This window comes from Schistocerca piceifrons, chromosome 10 (assembly GCF_021461385.2).
Source record: "Schistocerca piceifrons isolate TAMUIC-IGC-003096 chromosome 10, iqSchPice1.1, whole genome shotgun sequence".
Lineage (NCBI taxonomy): Eukaryota > Metazoa > Arthropoda > Insecta > Orthoptera > Acrididae > Schistocerca > Schistocerca piceifrons.
In genome coordinates this window covers 97,443,092-97,453,673 of record NC_060147.1, presented here as the reverse complement: position 1 = coordinate 97,453,673, position 10,582 = coordinate 97,443,092, and positions in this window count along the sequence as shown.

Sequence of the window (10,582 nt, the reverse complement as noted above, 5' to 3'; positions counted from 1 at the left end):
TGTTGTTGAGAAGCGTACGAACACTGATGTGCTTGATGCTAGTACTGTAGAGCAATGAGTCGCATGTCAACACAAGCACCCAAGTCAGCATTACCTTCCTTCAATTGGGCCAACTGGCGGCGGATCGAGGAAGTACAGTACATACTGACGACACTAAAATGAGGTCTAACATGGAAATTAAGCGTTTCCGGACACATGTCCACATAACATCTATTCTTTATTTGTCTGTGAGGAATGTTTCCTGAAAGTTTGGCCGTACCTTTTTGTAACACCCTGTATAACGACTTCCAGGTGCATCATTGGGTTCTCAGTGTTTGACGCAGCCTAATTATTGAAGGAACTTAACATTTTAAAATGCTGTTATAATGTACATACTAAGAGGTACAATCTTATTAAAGACTGAACACAATAAGACTAAGTTAGAAAGCTGTGTATACATCTCGGCCGGCCGCGGTGGCCGAGCGGTTCTAGGCGCTTCAGTCCGGAACCGCTCGACTGCTACTGTCGCAGGTTCGAATCCTGCCTCGGGAAAGATTGTGTATGATGTCCTTACGTTAGTTACGTTTAATTAGTTCTAAGTCTAGGGGACTGATGACCTCAGAAGTTAAGTTCCATAGTGCTCAGAGCCATTTGAACGATTTGAAGCATGATCACCGGACCACTCTATTGCTTACAGTACGCTGAGTCAATCACACAGCGTGCAACACACAAAGAACACATGGCACGTGGTCAGAAGCGGTTTCATTCGCCAGCACCATCCAACGCTGCAACGATGCATTTCTGGACACAGGTTCATAAGACGTTTCTTCTTCCATTTGCTGTCAGGATTCCGTACCTCGTTTTTCGGTGTTATTAATGGCCACCCCGTATGCTTCAACAGCGTTCGGGAGATCCTACGTCTTTGTGACGTTTGTAGCGGTAGGTGGTAGCTGGGTCGCATGGGTCGCTTTTGCACAAGCAGGACCGCCACTGCCGCCCTCGCTAGTTACAAGGGGGCAGGGACCGTGACGGGCTGCATACAGATCGATCATAATCTCATTGCCTTAATGGGAAACTTCCCTCTGGCAACTTTGTTTTATAAACAAACAAACACGCTTTGCTTTCACGTTTCAAAATAACCTGCAGGTTCGTAGGGAACGTTAACAGAATATGTTAACAGAATATGCTACAGACCAAGACATCTCTTCGTGCTTATTTTGAAGGCGTCAAACTTCTGTCGACATCGAAGTTTCATTGATGTGCACGTTATTTCAGATATAAACCAACATTCTGATAGCTCTCTTCATATTAAAAAAAAGCAATATTTCGCCGTAAAATTTATGGCCTCTTTCTGAAAGCTTCGTCCAGCATTGACATTAAGCTCAACGCTATCCGCTAAGAGTAAGATTTTGCGTCTGAAACTATAACCTTGTGGCAGCTAGATACATGGCTCTACAGTCGTACTCTGTCACATTCTTTTCGCAGTGATAATTTTAGACATGTGTGAAATACTTAGTCTGCGACCATTTACTTTTGTTCTACGCAAGGTTTCAGTTTCACAAAACAAAACGTGAAACATTTATTGCACAATTGTTTCCCTAGGTGAATAATTGACGACCAGTCTCAGTGTTAAAAATCCATGCATTATCGTAAAGTGGAAACTTTCTATTGTTGCGCCGAGCGCGAAGTTATTGTAACCGTAATTGGCGGTGCGCTCAGTAGCTAACAGCATTGAAACCATTTCTGTAAAAGTTTGTCGAGTTTCTTGTACAAGGTTATAAAATAACGACGGTTTTCGTAAAGCTGTGTACTGTGTGGGTTGATTTCGGACAATGCCAAGAACGTATAAGAGCAGGAGAGGTGCTACAGTACGTTGTAATTATGACCCGGAACTTTTAAATAAAGCTGTTTGTGATTTTCAGAGTGGCAAATAATCGTACAGAAAAGCGTGAGATTTGTATGGTATACCTAAATCAACCCTACAAAATAAAGTGCAAGAAGCACATCCGAAAAAAATGGGAGGACAGCCAGTGATAAATAAAGAAGAAGAAATGTTGAAGCAAAGTATCTTGAGGGCTGGAAATTGGGGAATTCCCTTCACTAAATTAGATATTAGATATTTAGTTAAAGGCTACCTTGATAAATCTGGCCGAAAAGAGAAGAAATTTCGTAATAGTTTTCCAGGAGAAGAATGGGTGCATTTATTCCTCAAACGACAGTCAGAAGATCTTTCTGTTCGCTTAAGCTAAAATATTAAATGAGCTCGTGTAGAACTTATCTGTAATATATAAAATTCGTTATATCATTCCATATCACTTATTCGTAACAAAGAGCTACCTTAAAATGTGTAAAATGTCACCAAAATCAAATTAAAAGCATGCAGAATTTTAAAAAAAGCAGTAACTGTCCGAATTCGCCCTCTATATACTGTAACTTCGGACAGAGATTTAAAAAACACATGTGTCCGAAATCACCCTATTCCATGGGGTGACTTCGGAGACTTTAACTACCTCAGATAAATATACCTACACATACATTTTCTGGTTCTGGGATATTTTACATATATACCCTACCACTTCCATAAGCGTCAATTGAATCTAACAATATATACGAAAGTTACAATCAAAATAACGACAAAACCGTCCGAAATCACCCCGTTTGACGGCATTACATTTCTGCATATGAATTTGCTGGATATTGTATCGAGAATTAGTGCAGGGACTGGTAGCTGTCGCTAAATGTAGCGTATTGTATGTAAATAGGGAAATTCGCAGCTGTTCTGTCGTTCTATTGGAAAGCAACCGCTGTGAACAACTACTGCGGTCAAGTACCTAGGATTAATCACCGAAGAATATCAAATGAGGGTAGTTAAACTACGAAATAAGTGGCTTTCAATCACTTGCACGACCGATTTTTTAAATTGCTCATGAGTCTGAGACGCTTACCAGGCCGTATTAATAAAAGAAAAAAAAACTCCTCCCGAACAAGCCATGAAGGGTCAAGGGTACCTACCGGCCGCCGCGTCATCCTCAGCCCACAGGCGTCACTGGATGCGGATACGGAGGGGCATGTGGTCAGCACACCGCTCTCCTGGCCGTATGTTAGTTTACAAGACCGGAGCCGCTACTTCTCAACCGAGTAGCTCCTCAGTTCGCCTCATAAGGGCTGAGTGCACCCCGCTTGCCAACAGCGATCGGTACAACGGATGGTCACCCATCCAGGTGCTAGCCCACCCCGTTAGCGCTTGACTTCGGTGATCTGACGGGAACCGGTGTTACCACTGCGGCAAGGCCGCTGGCTGCTAACAGATGGAGAATATATAGGAAGACCGGCGTGTTTTGTCATAGGGTCATTAAGTCGGCGCGACAGCGTTGCAGAGGTGGTCGACAAACATCCGTGGCAAGATGGTTCACGAGAGGCGTTGTGCATCACGGAGAGGTTTACAACTGAAATTCTGAGGAAGGACTTCCCGGGAAAAGTCGGACAACACATTACTTCCTCCCTCATACATCAGGCGAAATGACCACAACGAGAAAATTCGAGAAATTACAGAAGCTTACCGACAATCTTCATTCTCCCCCCTCCCCCGGCCACCCGGCCCCCCGTCCCTCCCCACCTTTCGTGAGTGGAGGGAGGAAGGGAGAAAAATGACGGTGGCATCAGTTCTTTGAGGCTGACGTATTTGAGGAACGCGGAAACTACTGGCTAAGGAGATAATTCTAAGCGTTACTGCTTAGAATCTGTCCATTCAGTTCTTTATACAATTTGCTTGAATCTGTCCCGCAAGACCGAGTAAACTTTACGTAGTGGATCCTCTTTTTTTTTCCTTCTTATGTTCTATATATGAAGGGCATATTTCAATAGTGGTACAAGTCCATTTTTGTTCATTTTGAGATACACAGTCCTAAAGTTAAATGAGCACTGAAAAATCTGCAGTTGAGATACGAGAAATAGTCAAGCATATGGGTTCTTGCTAGAGATGAACCTTTCTTTCTATTTGTTTGCATCATTAAGTTCAGAAGTATTATAGTCAGAAAAGTGGAGGTAATGGACTTGTACCACCATTGAAATAAGCCCTTCATATATACATCATATGCATCAATATGTCGAAGATCGGTCTACCATCTAATATGTTTTTTGAATTTACCTCGCAGTTGGTTGGTTGGTTTAAAGGTTAAAGGGACGAAACTGCAATGGTCATCGGTCCCTTGTTTCATAAACACACACAGCATACTGAAACCATCCGCCTGTCAGGCTAAGCACTAAAACAAAAATTCCGGGGGAAGAAAAGCCCCAAGGTCAATGGTAAGGCAACATGGAAAACGGAGCACAGCAACAAAAACAACATATAGAATATAGGCAGAAAGAATTAAAACTGTACAGCAGAGGACCGTGGCTGGCTGATCACGAAAATAAAAGGATGAGCCAGTCACTCTGCAACACGTTAAAACCTCCAGCCTAAAAGATTAGGGTGGAGTCGAATTACAACACAAAACTAAGTAAAAGATACAGCACAAAAGAGGATGACGCAATAAAATTAGATGGACCTATAAAAGCCGCTTGCGCGAATAAAACTTAAAACCCGATCTGCCATAGACATTGTCACCTAAAAGAGATGATAAATCACCCAGGAGATTAAAAGTTCGCCTGAGGGCCGTTAAAATAGGACATTCCAACAACATGTGGCCCACCAGCATGTTTGCACCACAGCGACAATTAGGGGGGTCGTCTCGACGCAGCAGATGACCATGCGTCAGCCAAGAGTGACCAATGCGGAGCCTACAGAGAACCACAGAATCTCTGCGAGAGGCCCGCATGGAGGAACCCCTCACAGTCGTGGTCTCTTTTACTCGCCGCAGATAACGCAGCTAAATTATTTATTTTTGTCCGATTTTATTTCACAGTTCTCAAGGTAAAATGTCGTCTATGGCTGTCGATGGATATAACACTTTCGCCTGTTTCATCACTGTTTACAAAACATAATAATAATAATAATAGTAATATCAAAAAGTTTACTTCTTTTCAGCTCTACGCAGTTTGACACCAATAATGTGAGCTCATACATACAGTGTAACAACTCGTTGTAAAGTAGAACTAATCTCACCACTCATCTCAGATTTCAGGTTAATTTAATAATCGAACTGAACACTTCGTAATATATATAATCTCCCCGTCGGTAGCCTCAACTGAGAAATTTCGAAGGCACACAGTTCTCACACAAGTCGTTCACGCCTTGTATCCAAAGCGCGAAATATGTCTGGGAGGAAGAAATTGGAGGATTTGCCCGAGTCGGACAAGAATTGCGTGCGTGAAAGAAGAGATGGCGAGCGATAATACGTATTGGTTACTTCGAGTCACCAACACTTTGCTCCTCAGATAATAAGAAATTGGAAGAATCAGGAAACTATCCTGTCAGCTCGATGTGTGTGGAGAATAATTCAGGCGAGTCCGTTGAAGGTAACGAATTGTAGTAGTACCGACACAACCGAATCGGGACCGAATTGCGTGCGAGTAACTAAATGTTTTCAGTGAGCAACGAAAGTCTCGTACAGTCATTCGTTAATCGGAAACGAATACATACGTTCTGCGTCACAGCCATAGTCACCACAACCAAGCCTTCATGGTGGAAATACTATCACATTATATCCCGAGACTGTCGCTGTTGTACATGATTTCTTTACCTACACAAGTCGAGATGGATAGGTGCCGCAGTTGCAATTCGAAGCTGTCGATGAGTTCAAAAAGAGTGACAGGACGACAGACAATGCCAACAGCTCCGTCGACGCAACTGATGTCAATGAAAGATAGCGGTGAGATAAACGCTTCGACTCCCCTTTCGAGCGGTGCAGCCGTTTAGACGTCCCGCTTCACGATCACAGAGGATGTTTACTTTGTCTGTACATTCACGCCACGTGTGTTTACCACGCCAAAGTTGCCTTTCGCATCGTCGCCATTTCCATTTCCCGAAAAATGCAGCGATTTTTTTGGGGGAGTAGGGAGGGAATATTATTATCCACAGGCAACAACGGCGCTGCCGATGTCCCGGTTCAGAGAGGAAAGTAAAAGAGAAAAACAGAAAAAAAGAAAAAAACAGACGAGTTTTTGTGTAACGAGTTTACTGCAATCAGCCAGCTGGAAGCGGAACCTCTATGGGGGGGGGGGGGGGGGGAGAGGGGGGGGGGGGAGCGACTGAAAGGCGGCGAGGGAATAGCGAGCAAACGCAGGCGCTGCTGGTCTAGCTACGGCCGCAACACACACAGTGCCTGCCTAGACCACGGGGGAAATCACGCACGACACGCTATCCCGTGGAAAACACGCTGGTGCACCTTCCCCCTGTGTGTGTGGGGGGGGGGGGGGGGGCGCTCTCGCGTGTGCATGTTTGCTGCGCCTTCATTCCATTATACGTAAATACTGTTAACAACAATTCTTCCACCGAAAGGTTTTACTCACCACGTACAAAACGCAATTTGATTTTAGGCGGAATATGAGCATATGAGATGCAATAGGACTCCTGCGAATCTAGAAAACCAGGTTTACTGCAAATGCAAGAGATCTATATACGAGGGTGGATCAATGGTAATGCCTTCTTTGTAATAAAAATTTTAATAATGAAAATGCTGTTGTTGTCACGGACTTCAGTCCAGAGACTGGTTTGATGCAGCTCTCCATGCTACTCTATCCTGTGCGAGCCTGTTCATCTGCAGTTAACTTCTGCAACCTACATCCTTCTGAATGTGTTTACTGTATTCGTCTCTTAGTCTCCAACTTTTACACGTCACACTTCCCTCCAACACCAAATTTCTGATCCATTGATGGCTCAGAATGTGTCCTATCCGTCGATCCCTTCTTTTGGTCAAGTTGCGCCACAAGTTTCTTTTCTCCCCAATTCCATTCAGTACCTTCTCATGAGTACGTGATCTACCCACCTAATCTTCAACATTCTTCTGTAGCATTAAATTTCAAAAGCTTCCATTCTCTTCTTGTCTGAACTGTTTATCGTCGATCTTTCATTAGCATACATGGCTACACTCCATACAAATACTTTCCGAAAAGACCTCCTAACACTTAAATACACAGGGTGTGAACGGTATATTATACAGATGACACACCTCGCAAAGCTTGACAAAAAAGTATAGTAACATGTTTACGTATTTCCTACGGTTGACCCAGAAAAAAACAGTTCGTCTCAGGACAACGGTTTTGGAAAAGTAGTTACTTAGCCGTGCACGTACGGTTTCTGTTATTGCCCGCTGCACGTATTGACATCGTGAGCGTAAATCGTAAACACATAGGCAACTGCGACCTGAGTGGCTGCGTCATCGTAATACACCGAGCGACGACAGTGGGCGAGTAACCTGTGCTGATGTTATTGCAACTCGGTTAGGATGGAAAGGAGGTTTACTATAGCTGAACTATGGGATATGCATTTAATTATGGCGAGGCAAAAGGTGTTGCGAGGGCAGCTGTACGAATTTATCGAGAACGATTCCCACAACGACGACTTCCTGCACGAAAGACATTTACTGCTGTGCACCAAAGGTTTGTGTCATTGTAATTCTCTACTTGTATGCGACTATTATGCATTTACACCTTAATAAAGTACAGTAGTTATCTGCACCTTTGTAAATTTTCGTCCGTATGCGAAACGTATCTGATATGCTTTCCGTTTTTGTTACATCATGACAGAATCCAACTGACGACTGCGTATTTAATTTCCTTAGATTGAGAGACACTTACTCTTTACTGCCCCGCGCAGAAGGCAGAGGCCCACAACGCGCCGATCGTACATTGGAAGCTGAGGAAAGAATTCTGGACCGTATCCAGGAGGATCCTTCTCAGAGTACTAGAAGCATCGCCCGCCACGTGGGTATATCGCACACTGTCGTTCATCGCACTTTGCAAGAGGAGCGTCTGCGGCCTTACCACATTCAACGCGTACAAGCATTGGAAGAACTAGATTTCCCTCCACGACTTGAATTCTCAGAGTGGTTTTTGTTACACAGTGCACAGCATGATTTTGTCAACAAAATACTCGTCACAGATGAAGCGTGTTTCACTCGCGACGGAATAACTAATTTCCATAACATGCACACGTGGAGTGTACACAATCCTCGCCACGTAGTGGCAACACATTTTCAGCGACGATTTTCCGTAAATGTGTGGGCGGGTATGCTCGATAATTACATTATTGGGCCCTATGTTTTACCTGCACGTTTGACTGGTAACTATTACCGAACGTTTCCTCTAGAAACATTGTTACCAACGTTGTTAGAAGAAATTCCGTTAGGCATACGTCATAACATGTGGCCCCTCCACGGTGGTGCTCCACCCCACATTGGTCACAGGGTACGCAGATTTTTGGATAGTCTATTTCCAGGACGATGGATCGGGCGTTCGGGTCCACGTCGATGGCCAGCACGCAGCCCTGATTTAAATCCACTGGATGTTTACTTTTGGGGCCATATGAAGGAACTTGTTTATGCTGAGCCAGTAAATAATGTGGACGAATTGACGCAGATGATTTTAGATGCTGCCAATACCATAAATGCCAATGTGCATGTGTGTGAACGAGTGCGACGAATCTGGGTTCGCCGTAATGAAGCATGTGTAGAAACAAATGGCGGTCATTTCGAACATTTTTTTGTAGTATTGGTGTAAGAGGAAACGAAGTAATGGGTTTTCTATTCGTTACGATGTTGTTGTACAGAAGGAAAATAATGTGAATTTAGTATTCGTTATGGCATTGCCGTAAAAAGGTGGAACAGTTGATTGTAATTAATGCACAACTATCTACTTGGTGGTTGATTGAATTTGTACTAATGGTAATACATTGTGTTTGATATTAGCTTGTCATTACTACTACGACCTTCGTTATCGATTTGTTGGGAAACAGACTGGTTGTATTGGCTCAAAATGGTTCAAATGGCTCTGAGCACTATGGGACTCAACTGCTGTGGTCATCAGTCCCCTAGAACTTAGAACTACTTAAACCTAATTAACCTAAGGACATCACACACATCCATGCACGAGTCAGGATTCGAACCTGCGACCGTAGTAGTCGCACGGTTCGGGACTGCGCGCCTAGAACCGCGAGACCCTCGCGGCCGGCTAGACTGGTTGTATTCAATTCACGTAAAGCGAATTACACATTCTTGACAACCCAAAAACCGTTTATATTCCTTTTTTCGGTACCACCTGATTATCACACCACGTTGTTGTACACGTGTAATGATTTCAATCCTCTGGTCGGCTAGTTGCCTTTCTCTGGCCGCCCCGCCATTGTAGGCAATAAGCTCGGTACGCCGTGTACTGTCGGTTGACTACGTAAACAGAAATGCGTATACTATCTATCCTAAGAACATTAGGTTTCAATAATACAAAAATAAAGTACATGATACAAGAAAATGTCATTAGACTTTTTTGTCAAGCACACCGAGATGTACCATCTGTATAATTTTGGCTCCTTATACCGTTTACACCCTGTCTATTCGATGTTAATAAATAATGAACACACAGCTGGAGAATTAGAACATATCATAGCCTGATCTGTCCTCTACACAACACTGCACGGTGTAAGATCGTAACATAGTCCTTCCATTCAATCAACGCACAAACGTTGAAATGTCAGATACTGAGATAATCGAAAGTGAAATACAAAAGGAACTACAATCGCTTAGTAGGTTGGTTGGTTGATTTGGAGGAGGGGCCAAACAGCCAGATAATCGGTCCCATTGGATGAAGTATGGATGGGAAAGGAAATTGGCCGTGTCCTTTCAAGGGAACCATCCCGGCATTTGCCTGAAGCGATTTTGGGAAATCACGGTAAACTTAAATCAGGATGGCCGGACGCGGGTTCGAACTGTCGTCCTCCCGAATGCAAGTCCAGTGTGCTAACCACTGCACCACCTCGCTCGGTGAGTCTTTTAGAAGTGGAACGGCAGCAGCATCCGATGAGATTCCTTAAAGCTCCTAAAAAGTTGATGGAGCAACGAAGGGTACCTAGCGACTGGGTAACAGCGCGTGTCATTTCCGTATCCATGAACGGCCGTAGGCCAGATGAACATAACTATGGGGCTACATCGTTGGCGTCAGTCTCTCGTTGAAGTATGGAACTTGTTGTACGCTCAAGAATTGCGACTTTTTTTGAGAACAAATGTCTCCACCACTAAAATCAACATGCAAATCCTAAAACAGAGACCTTGCAAAACTCAGCTCGCTCTGTTCCTCCATGAGATCCACAGCGCTCAGATCGATGCCGCGTGCATTCACCTCAAGAAGGCATTTGACAGCGTCCCTCATTGCTGTTTAGTGAAAAAGCATCGACCACATTTGCAACTGTATTCAAGACATCATTGCAGATAGACCTCGGCACGTCTCTCCACACCAACAAAATAGACGTATAGGTACCTTCCTGGCAGATTAAAACTGTGTGCCGGACCGAGACTCGAACTCGGGACCTTTGCCTTTCGCGGGCAAGTGCTCTACCATCTGAGCTACCCAAGCACGACTCACGCCCCGTCTTCACAGCTTTAATTCTGCCAGTACCTCGTCATCTACCTTGGAAGATAGGACTACTGATACGTGCAAAACAGTACTCTTGCCA